We start from the raw sequence: 10,189 nt of genomic DNA, 5'->3' as shown, positions 1-10,189 counted from the left end.
AGTTGTCCTCATGCCTCCAGGACTGATAGGATTGGGACGGATAGTAGCATGCAATAGGTAAACGAGATCATTCCGCGCTTTAATACCTCAGCGGGGTGGGATGGGTAGATATGGATGTGATGACCGCACGATAATGTCACGTGTAGCCCCTTATTGAGGAGTGATTACCGGGCATTGTGTGGGGTGATCCATATTATTAGTAAGCCTAGGACCCCTTTCCCTTATTTCTTATCTCTTTTAAAAGAATTTCGAACTCTTTCTTTTAAGAAAAAAAAATCAGCTTTCTTTAGTTCTTTCTAACTTTGTTTATTTGTGAACTATAATGTGAAAATCCCCTCTTATTTGAAGCTTTATTTGTCTACGTGTTATTTGCATCTAAATTCACAATAATAGTTTGGCCCAGAACCACACTAGTGGATTCTGAGGGGTGCCTAACACCTTCCACTTAGAATAATTTCAAGCCCTTACCCAATCTCTGGTTACTCAAACCAAACCTCCTTGGTGTCCTAATGCACCCTAATCATTAGGTGGCGACTCTTTAAATCAAACCCAATTCCCAAAAGAATGAGTTGTCCTCCCAAATGTCATAAACCCGATTTCGCGAGAAAAAGGGGGCTCGACAGTCCAGAAGCTTCTAGTGGCCGCGGAAAAGTTGGCGAGGCCATCTACTTCGATGTTCCGAGCTCGCGGGATATGGTCGAGTTAGCATTCATCATAATTGGGCAATAACTTACAGATCTCGGCTTGATGTTGTTGCAGCCTTTGTTCTTTGATTTAGAAAGCCCCTGTAACATGGTTGACCATGAGCAGAGAGTCACAGCGGATTTCAGCCCCTTCGCCCCATAATTGAGTGCTAGCCTCAACCCTGCGATTACAGCCTCATACTCGGCCTCGTTGTTAGTCATATCTAGGTATCTTATGGACTGGCGAATTACATTGCCGGTAGAGACCTTGAGCATGAGATCCAGTCCAGATCCGAAAGCATTGAATGCGCCATCGGTGTTTAGGACCGAGAGGTCTTGTGTTTGAATAGAAGCCTGAGCGGTTGCCTTCTCGGCCTCGCGCATTGCTTTTGCACTGAAGTATGCAATGAAGTCGGAGAGCACTTACGACTTATTGTTGTTCGAGGCTGGTATGTGATGTCGTGAACACTTATCTTGATGGCCCATTTGGCCAGCCTCCCCCACACCTCGAGTTTATGTAAAATGCAACTTAAAGGAAAAGTAGTGACGACCGAGATAGGGTGGCACTAGAACTAGGGTCTAAGCATTTGTGAAGCTACGGCCAATGCTAGGGCTAATTTCTTGAGGTCTGGGTACCTCGTCTCATCATCAACAAGTGTTTTATAGATGTATTAAATAGGAGGTTTACGTATCTTTGATTTCTCGAACCGAGACAGCACTTACTGCCACTTCGGAGACGGCGAGGTAGACCAAGAGGTATTTCCCAGGTTCAGGCTTCGAGAGTAGAGGCGGTGACGACATATACGCCTTTAGTTCTCGTAATGCTTGCACGCATTCAGACGTTCACTCGAGGTTGTCATCCTTCTTAAGTACGCCAAAAAATCTATGACAACTATTGGACGACCGCGAGATAAATATCGATAGGGCGTTACTTCGACCAGTCAATCTTTAGACTTTCTTCTTAGTAGTCAGCTGCTCGGGTATTCCGTCGATAGCCTTGATTTGATCTGGGTTAACCCCAATTCCTTGCAGTGATACTAAGAAACCCAAAATATTTCATGTGGCTACGCCAAATGCGCATTTCTCGGGGTCTAGTTTCATCATGTATTGTCTTAGTATGTCAAAAGCTTCCTTCAAGTGGTCGATGTGGTCTTCTTCTCTTATAGATTTAACGAAAATGTCATCAATATATACCCCCATGGTCTTGCCGAGTTAATCTTTGAACATTTTTGTGACCAACTTCTGATAGGTGGCCCCTGCGTTCTTCAGCGCAAACGACATGACCCTATAACCACGTTGACTATCCATTTGGGGTACTTCGACTCCCTGATGGAGCCATTTGCTAATAGCTTTTCTACCTCCTCGTGGACAGCATTGTTGATGGTGTGGTTGAACTTTCCTCTGACCTGCCTCACCGGGGGATGGAAGGGGTTGGCATTCAGTTTGTGTGTGGCGATCTCTTTGGGGACGCCTGGCGTATATGCATGGCAAAAAGCGAACAAATCTGCGTTAGTTATTAAGGATTGACTAAATTTACTTGGTTATCAGAGTTTGCAACCGATGTAGGCCTTTTGCTAGCTTGTGATAGCCTAATTGAACGGGTTCGAGATCCTCTATAGTTGATTCTGTGGCTTTGACTATTTTAGGGTCCATATTGATGTCCCTAACTCCTTCTCATAGCTACCTCAACCCATATGATTGTTATGCTTCTTTTTCCTTATCTTTCTTTTGTTGAGTTGTCGTGCTATCCATGGCGATGCGGTAGCATTCCTGGGACATGCGTTGTTTCCCTTGTATGCTGAATATTCCCCAAGGTAGTGGGAACTTGATCACTTCGTATAAGCTATTCGGAACGAGTCTCATAGGATGTATCCATGGTTGTCTTATTATGGCGCTTTATGCAGTGGCCTGGTCCATGACGTGGAACATTGTCTTTAGAGTTATGCCACCGGCAATGATGGGGAGTGTAATTCCTCCGATGTCCGTTCAACTGCATTGTTAAAACCGGTTAGTGTGATGCAGCATGGCACTATCTTGTCCTCGAGTCATATTTGGGCGAGGACTCGGGGTTGGATGATGCATGTTTCACTCCCATCATCTACCATGATACATTTAGCATCAGTATCTAAAATTCTTAAAGTAATGACTAGAGCATCATAGTGAGGGAAAGTCAAACCATAGGCATCTAACTCATCGAAGATGATACTTTCTTCGAGTTCGTCATACCATTTGTGGGTAATTAATCTTTTGAGCTTGTGGGTGGGAGTGAGCTTGACGTTGTTGATGAAGTCGTCGTTGCTGCCACCAATAATCATATTGATGGTATGAGCTGGTGAGGGTGGCTTTGCCGAGCCTTGACGTTCTCGACCCCTGGCGAAGGTGCTCCTTTCTTTGTCGCTCAGCAACTCTTTGAGGTGCCCTTGCTGCAATATGTTCACAACCCCTTGCCTTAGAGCGATGTAATCTTCTAATTTGTGCTTGTGTTCTTGGTGGAGTTCACATACAGCGTCGAATTTCCTGGTACTTGGAATGGACCTTATCTTTGGCAACCACTTTACCTTTGTTCCGAGTTTCTCTGGGGCGTAGACTATTTCTGTAGGTGAAACACAAAAATGATGAGCATATAACAAGGGGTTATACCTCTCTTGTTCCTGTGAATCCCCGTCATCGGCCTAGACGGGCTATCGTCATAGCGAAAAGAAGGAGAGGCAGGGGCCATGACGTAAGACTCATGTTGTTCCCAGTATTGCCGTGAGACTGGGTGATCATACCTCATGTTTTCTCTTCGTTCTTACCTGGACTCGGTTTGTACCAAGATGAGTTGTCGGGTTGGTACGTTGAGGTCGTCATCATCTGCTCGGACTTCGGCATAATAGGCATTATGGATTTTATCCCAAGTGGTTGGATGGTGCATCACCAATCGGCTCAGCAGCTTTCTGATCGCTCTTGAACCCTCTCTACTCAACCCGTTCTGAAATGCTGCGACTACCATCCCTTCGGACATATTTGGTAAAGTCATCCTTACCTTGTTGAATCGGGCAAGGAAGTCCCTCAGTCCCTCTCCTAAGGATTGCTTAATGGCGAAGATGTCGTTTACTCTCATTTCGGCTTTCTTGGCCCCGACATGCACTGCCACGAACTTGTCAGCCATTTCTTCGACCATTTCTATGGAGCAGGCTGGTAGCGATGAATACCATGTTAATGACCCTCCAGTGAGGGTTTCACCGAATTTCTTAAGCAAAATGGAGGACTCCTGTTCCTTTGTGAGGTTGTTTCCCTTCACGGCGGTGACGTAATGAGTCAGGTGGTCTTCATGATTGGTTGTCCCGTCGTATATCCTGAGATTCGGTGGCATTTTGAAGGTCTTTTGCATGGCATGTGGGGTCACTTCCTCGCTATACGGCTGCTCTACGAACCTGCCGGCGTCCCTTTTCAGCAGTAGCTTAGGGGCGCCCGGTATCTTGTCTACTCGTTCCTTGTGTTCTTTCTTTTGGTTTGTGAGCGTTTTGTTCTCATTCTCCATTTCTTCCATTATTTTCAAAATAGTAACGGGGACGTCGTCACCTGTACAATCAGTAACATTGTGGGTTATACCTGGGGTTGGAGGGTCTGATTGATTGCCCTGTTCATCTCCTTGCTGTACCGTGTGGGATCTTGTGGTTTCTATAGTCGTGCATGGGGCTTGTTTGTTGAGCATGCTTACTAGGGTATCAGTTAGCCATGCTTCGAGGAGCTTTTTCATGGCGGGTGGCATCCCTTATCCTGTAGACGTGGAAGACCCTTTCCCATTTGGTTTCATTGTGCTGCAATGAGGGGGAGATGACCTCTCGCGCCTGGGGAAGACATTGGGTGTCACATCGTCGTGCACTGTTTCATAACTCTCGCTGACAGCATTCATGAGATTGCTGGAGACATCACATGTCGCCTTAGTTCCATTTTCTTTGTTACCTTCCATGGAAATTTCTATATGTGCAGAGAAGGAGAAAAACTTTGTTGCTCGTTACGTTAGCAAATCACATGACTTGTAAATCTAATGGAAACTAAAAGATTAGCTAAGAAATTCCCACCGACGGCGCCAAACTGTCTGACCCAAAATTTAGATCTAGGTTTAAACAATTAGATTTTCTAATAAGATAGAGTTACTCTTAGCCAATATTAATATCCAAAATATATATTAACTGATTTTGTAACGAGATAATATGGGTGTTATCTAAGTAGAAATAAATTGTGTTAATATTTTTATATTCAATGATCCAAAAGTGAAGAGATATCATTAAATAACAATAAATAACAATGAATGACATTTAAGTAAATAAAAGCATGTGAGCCACCAGAAAAGGGGTGAGATTCTTTGGTATTCTTTTTGACAATGATGAATGATTGATGAGCCTTTAAATATTCAGATTCTCCTTAGATCGTGGGAGAAAAGTTAGACAAGGATCATAAAAAAAAGGTATATTCTGTATGTGTGTAATAAAGCAAGAATCTTCAGAGAATGCCAATGTATTGTCTTACAAATGAGTGTTCCATGTCCTCTATAACTATGTCTCTTTCTATTTGTAAGAGGACATGTGCCACGGAACCCTTATAGTACAGATCTAGAGAATATTCTCTTTAGAGTCTTATCCTAAAACTAACCATTATTACTCTGTTTAAGAAGAGTGCTTGTCCTCGACCCTGATCTCTGTTGACTCCTCAACTTAGTCCTTTATCTCTTATCAGATCACTTCGACCTTCAATCTGTCTTTTGTTGGAATCATACAGACGACACATGGCAGCAGTGGCAAAGCTAAAAATTTCTCCAAGGGTGTTCAAATTTAAAAGAAGTAAAATAAATTCCCAACAAAGGGTGTTCAAAATGTGTTATATACCTCTAAAGCGTAATATTTTACCTTTATACATAGTGTAATTTTTTGACGAAGGGTGATTAGTTGACCACCCTTATGACCATGTGGCTTCGCCACTGCGTGGTAGCACTCGAAGGCTCTCTTAGTGCTGACGTGGTTTACCAAGATAATTTTTGGCCTATACAAATACACCATTGATCTACCATTCCCGGATAAATAATAATAATGATACATCTCATTACACCATTGATCTAACATTCCCAAATAAATCATAATAATCATACATCTCATTAGTTACCTCAGCTACGTTTTTTAAAACAGAATTTATCATTATTAAGTATTCAGTAGCAAATGCAATAATTTGAAGCATGTCATTGAGTAATTTAAAATATCCATATATATCCCTAAACAATTAAAAAGGTCTAAATATAATCTTACATAGGTTCCATCATGTCGAGGGGCATATTTGAAGCTTTTAAATTGTTCATAGGTATAATTTAGACAAAAGGTAATGGTGGTAACTAAAACGGTGAAGACTTGGTATTCCAACTTGTGTTTTACAGTCATGTAAATGAGTAAATTTATAGCTGAAGATGTACAATCATAGTAGAAGTATTGTAGATGAGGGAGAGAGGCTTAGGAGATATATACAACAGTTTGAATTCAAATGAAACTCTTATCCATGTTTATCCTTACCCTATCATGCCCCCGCAAGATTGGCTCCACTGGTCGGAGGCCAATCTTGGCCACAAATTCAGAGAAAGCTCGTCGAGGTAGGGGTTTGGTTAGGCATCTGCAAGCTGTGAGGCATTGCTAATATGCCGAACATCAATTTGATTCCTTTCAACTTGATCACGGACGAAATGAAAATCAATAGCCACATACTTCATTCTACTGTGGAAGACAGGGTTACGACTGAGATAAGTGTCTCCAACATTATCGCATAGGATTTTTGGCGTAGTCTTAGGTGGAAGATGCAGCTCCTTAAGGAGATTAACAATCCAGTTTACTTCAGCTACAGCTCATGCAATAACTCGATACTCAACTTCAATGGATGACCGAACAATTGTTCGCTGCTTTTTAGAACACCAACTAATAGGATTGGACCCAAAACGAATGACATAAGTTGAGGTTGAGTGTCTAGTATCAAGCATTCTGCTCCAATCATCGTTAGAGTAAGCCTGAAGTATGGTAGTGGATGAGGGCCTTATGAGAAGTCCATAGGTGAGTGTTTCTTTGAGGTATCTGAGCAAGCGCTTAGCTACTTGCCAATGTCAAATCGATGGAGTATGCTGGAATTGGGAAAGCTTGTTGACGATAAAGCAAATATTCGGCCTTGTAAAACTAAGATACTAAAGAGATCCAATGAATTGTCTATACAGCTTCATATCTTCTGAAACTGTTCCATCATTAATGCTGAGATGCTCACTGGTAGACATTAGAGTAGCAACGCCATTTGCTTCCAGCATGTGATATTTATCTGAAAGCTCAGCAATGTATATGCTTTAAGTAAGCAAGAGTCCATCTGAATGTGGAATGACTTCGACACTAAGAAAAAAATGCAGATCTTTGATAGAGAACCTGTTGTCCAACAACTTGATGGTGTGGTCGACATGCTTGATTGACGAACCAGTAACAACAATGTCATCGACATACACCATAACAAAGACAAGGATATTGTGTTGACACCAGACAAATGGTGAGTTATCCGAATGAGTTTTGCTAAACCCACATGATAGAAGAAAGTTCTTGAGCTCTGTATACCAAGCTCTTGGAGCTTGGCGAAGTCCATAAATGGATTTATGAAGTCTGTAGACATAATTGCGATAAACAGGAACAATAAATCCCGGAGGTTGTTGCATATAGACTTCTTCATGCAAGGTGCCTTGGAGAAAGGCATTGTTGACATCCAGTTGTCGCAAGGGCCACCTGAAGGACACTACTAACAAAAGAATAAGACGAACGGTCGTATGTTTAATAACTGGAGTGAAGGTAGAATGAAAATCAACACCCGGTCTTTGGTGAAAAACTTTTGCAACTAAACGTGCTTTGTATCATCCTGCAGTGATAAGCTCGGTGAAACCTCCATGAGTGGTTGCTAACAAGGAGAGTTGCTTGAGGGAGGTAGTGAGATAGGTTCAAAGGCAATATCTGACTGATTTTGTATTGGAGAAGCATTAGTTGGTTCTGATGGGTGGATCCACTAGGGCAAGATTGATGGTTCAATTCGGGGAAGATCTAGCTGATTATTTTTGACTGGAAAGATATGTTCTACGAAAAGGACATGTCTTGAGATGAATATTTTGGAGGTTGAAAGATCAAGACATGCATAACTATTTGTAGAAGGTGAGTATCCCATGAAGACACAAGGTCTTGATTTGGGAGCAAGTTTGTTACTGTTATATGGTTTTAACCAGGGGTAACATAAACAACCAAAAACTCTTAATTTCAAAGGATTATGGGATGTGGGAAAGAGGCATTGAAAAGGAGAGCGAAGTTTGAGTAATGGAGTAGGCATCCTATTGATGAGGTAGACAGCCACTTGACAAGCCAATGACCAAAAACGTGAAGGTACAGATGCATGGTGCATTAAAGTTAGAGCAATATCAATGATATGGTGATGCTTGCGTTCAGCTGTTCCAACAATTGAGGTGTGCAGGGATGACTAATGAGATGTTGAATGCCATGCTGCGTAAGGATAGATTTGAAGCTTGTGTATTCTCCACCTCCATCTGAATAGAGTGTGCCAACAGTAAGCTGAAATTGGTTTTGCACCATACTAAGAGAGTTCATAAAGACTCCTTGAACATCTGATTTGTTCTTTAATAGGAATAACCAGGTTTACTTTGTATAGTCCAACAACGAAATCCATAGTGATACGCTCCCACTTGCACTCAGGAATCTCTATCTTCTTATGCAAACCACAAGGTCTCTGATGCTCGTACTTTATTTTCTAACAATTTAGATAGCGAGCTATGTATGCAATAATATCCTTCTTCATCCTCCTCCACCAATAATGCTGCCACAAGTCCTGATACATCTTGGCGGCGCCACGATGAATAGAATACCGGGAACTGTGGGCCTCCTCTAGAATCAACTCACCAAGTCTATCCACATTAAGCACACAAACACGACCCTGCATCCTCAAAACTCCATCATCTCCAACCGTAACCTGCTTGGCATCACCGTGCCGCACTGTGTCCCTAAGGACAAGCAAATGAGGTTCATCATACTACCGCTCCTTGATGCGCTCAAACAAAGAAGACCAAGCGACCGTACAAGCTAAAACACGACTGGGCTCAGAAACATCCAACCTCACAAACTGATTGGCTAAGGCCTGAACATCTAATGCAAGCGGTCTCTCACCGACTAGAATGTACGCAAGGCTGCCCATACTAGCTGACTTCCTACTCAAAACATCGGCCACCACATTGCCCTTCCTGGGATGATACAAGATGGTGATATCATAGTCTTTCAATAGCTCCAACAACCTCCTCTACCTCAAATTGAGCTCCTTTTGCTTGAACAAATACTTCAAACTCCGATGATCCATGAACACCTCACACGACACGCCATATAGATAGTGCCTCCAAATCTTTAGCACGTGAACAATGGCTGCCAGCTCCAAGTCATGAACAGGATAATTCTTCTCATGAACCTTTAGCTGTTGTGAAGCATATGCAATAACCTTGCCACCCTGCATCAATAATGCACCAAGTCCAATACGAGATGCGTTACAATATGCTGTATAAGGCCCTGAACCTGTGGGCAACACCAACACCGGTGCCGTAGTCAAAGCTGTCTTGAGCTTCTGAAAGCTCACCTTACACTCGTCTGACCATCTGAACGGGGCACCCATCTGGGTCAACCTGGTCAACGGGGCTGCTATAGATGAAAACCCCTCCCCAAACCGACTGTAATAACCTGCCAATCCCAAGAAACTACGGATCTCTGTGGCTGAAGTAGGCTTAGGCCAATTCTGAACGGCCTCAATCTTCTTAGGATCCACCTGAATACCCTCTGCTGATACAACATTCCCCAAGAAAGCGACTGAGTCCAACCAAAAATCGCATATTGAGAACTTAGCATGTAACTGGTTATCTCTCAGCGTCTGAAGTACGATCCAAAGATGCTGCTCATGCTCCTCTCGGCTGCGGGAGTAGATCAGGATATCATCAATAAACACAATCACAAAGGAATCCAAGTAAGGCTTGAACACCCGGTTCATCAAATCCATAAATGTTGTTGCGGCATTTGTCAAGCCAAATGACATCACTAGGAACTCATAATGCCCATATCGAGTTCGAAAAGCTGTCTTAGGGACATCGGACGCCCTAATCCTCAACCTCAACTGATGGTAGCCAGACCTCAGATCGATCTTTGAAAACACTTTGGCACCCTGAAGCTGATCAAATAAGTCATCAATCCTCGACAATAGATACTTGTTCTTTATAGTGACTTTGTTCAACTACCGGTAATCAATGCACATTCTCGTCGACCCATCTTTCTTTTTCACAAAAAATACGGGCGCACCCCAGGGCGAGGCACTAGGTCTAATAAAGCCCTTATCAAGAAAATCTTGCAACTACTCCTTCAACTCTTTCAACTCTGGCGGGGCCATACGATATGACGGAATAGAAATGGGCTAAGTGCCCGGAA

The sequence above is a fragment of the Nicotiana attenuata genome, chromosome 11 (assembly GCF_001879085.1).
Source record: "Nicotiana attenuata strain UT chromosome 11, NIATTr2, whole genome shotgun sequence".
NCBI classification, from domain to species: domain Eukaryota; kingdom Viridiplantae; phylum Streptophyta; class Magnoliopsida; order Solanales; family Solanaceae; genus Nicotiana; species Nicotiana attenuata.
The sequence above is the reverse complement of the archived record's forward strand: the minus strand, read 5'-3'. Positions refer to the sequence as shown.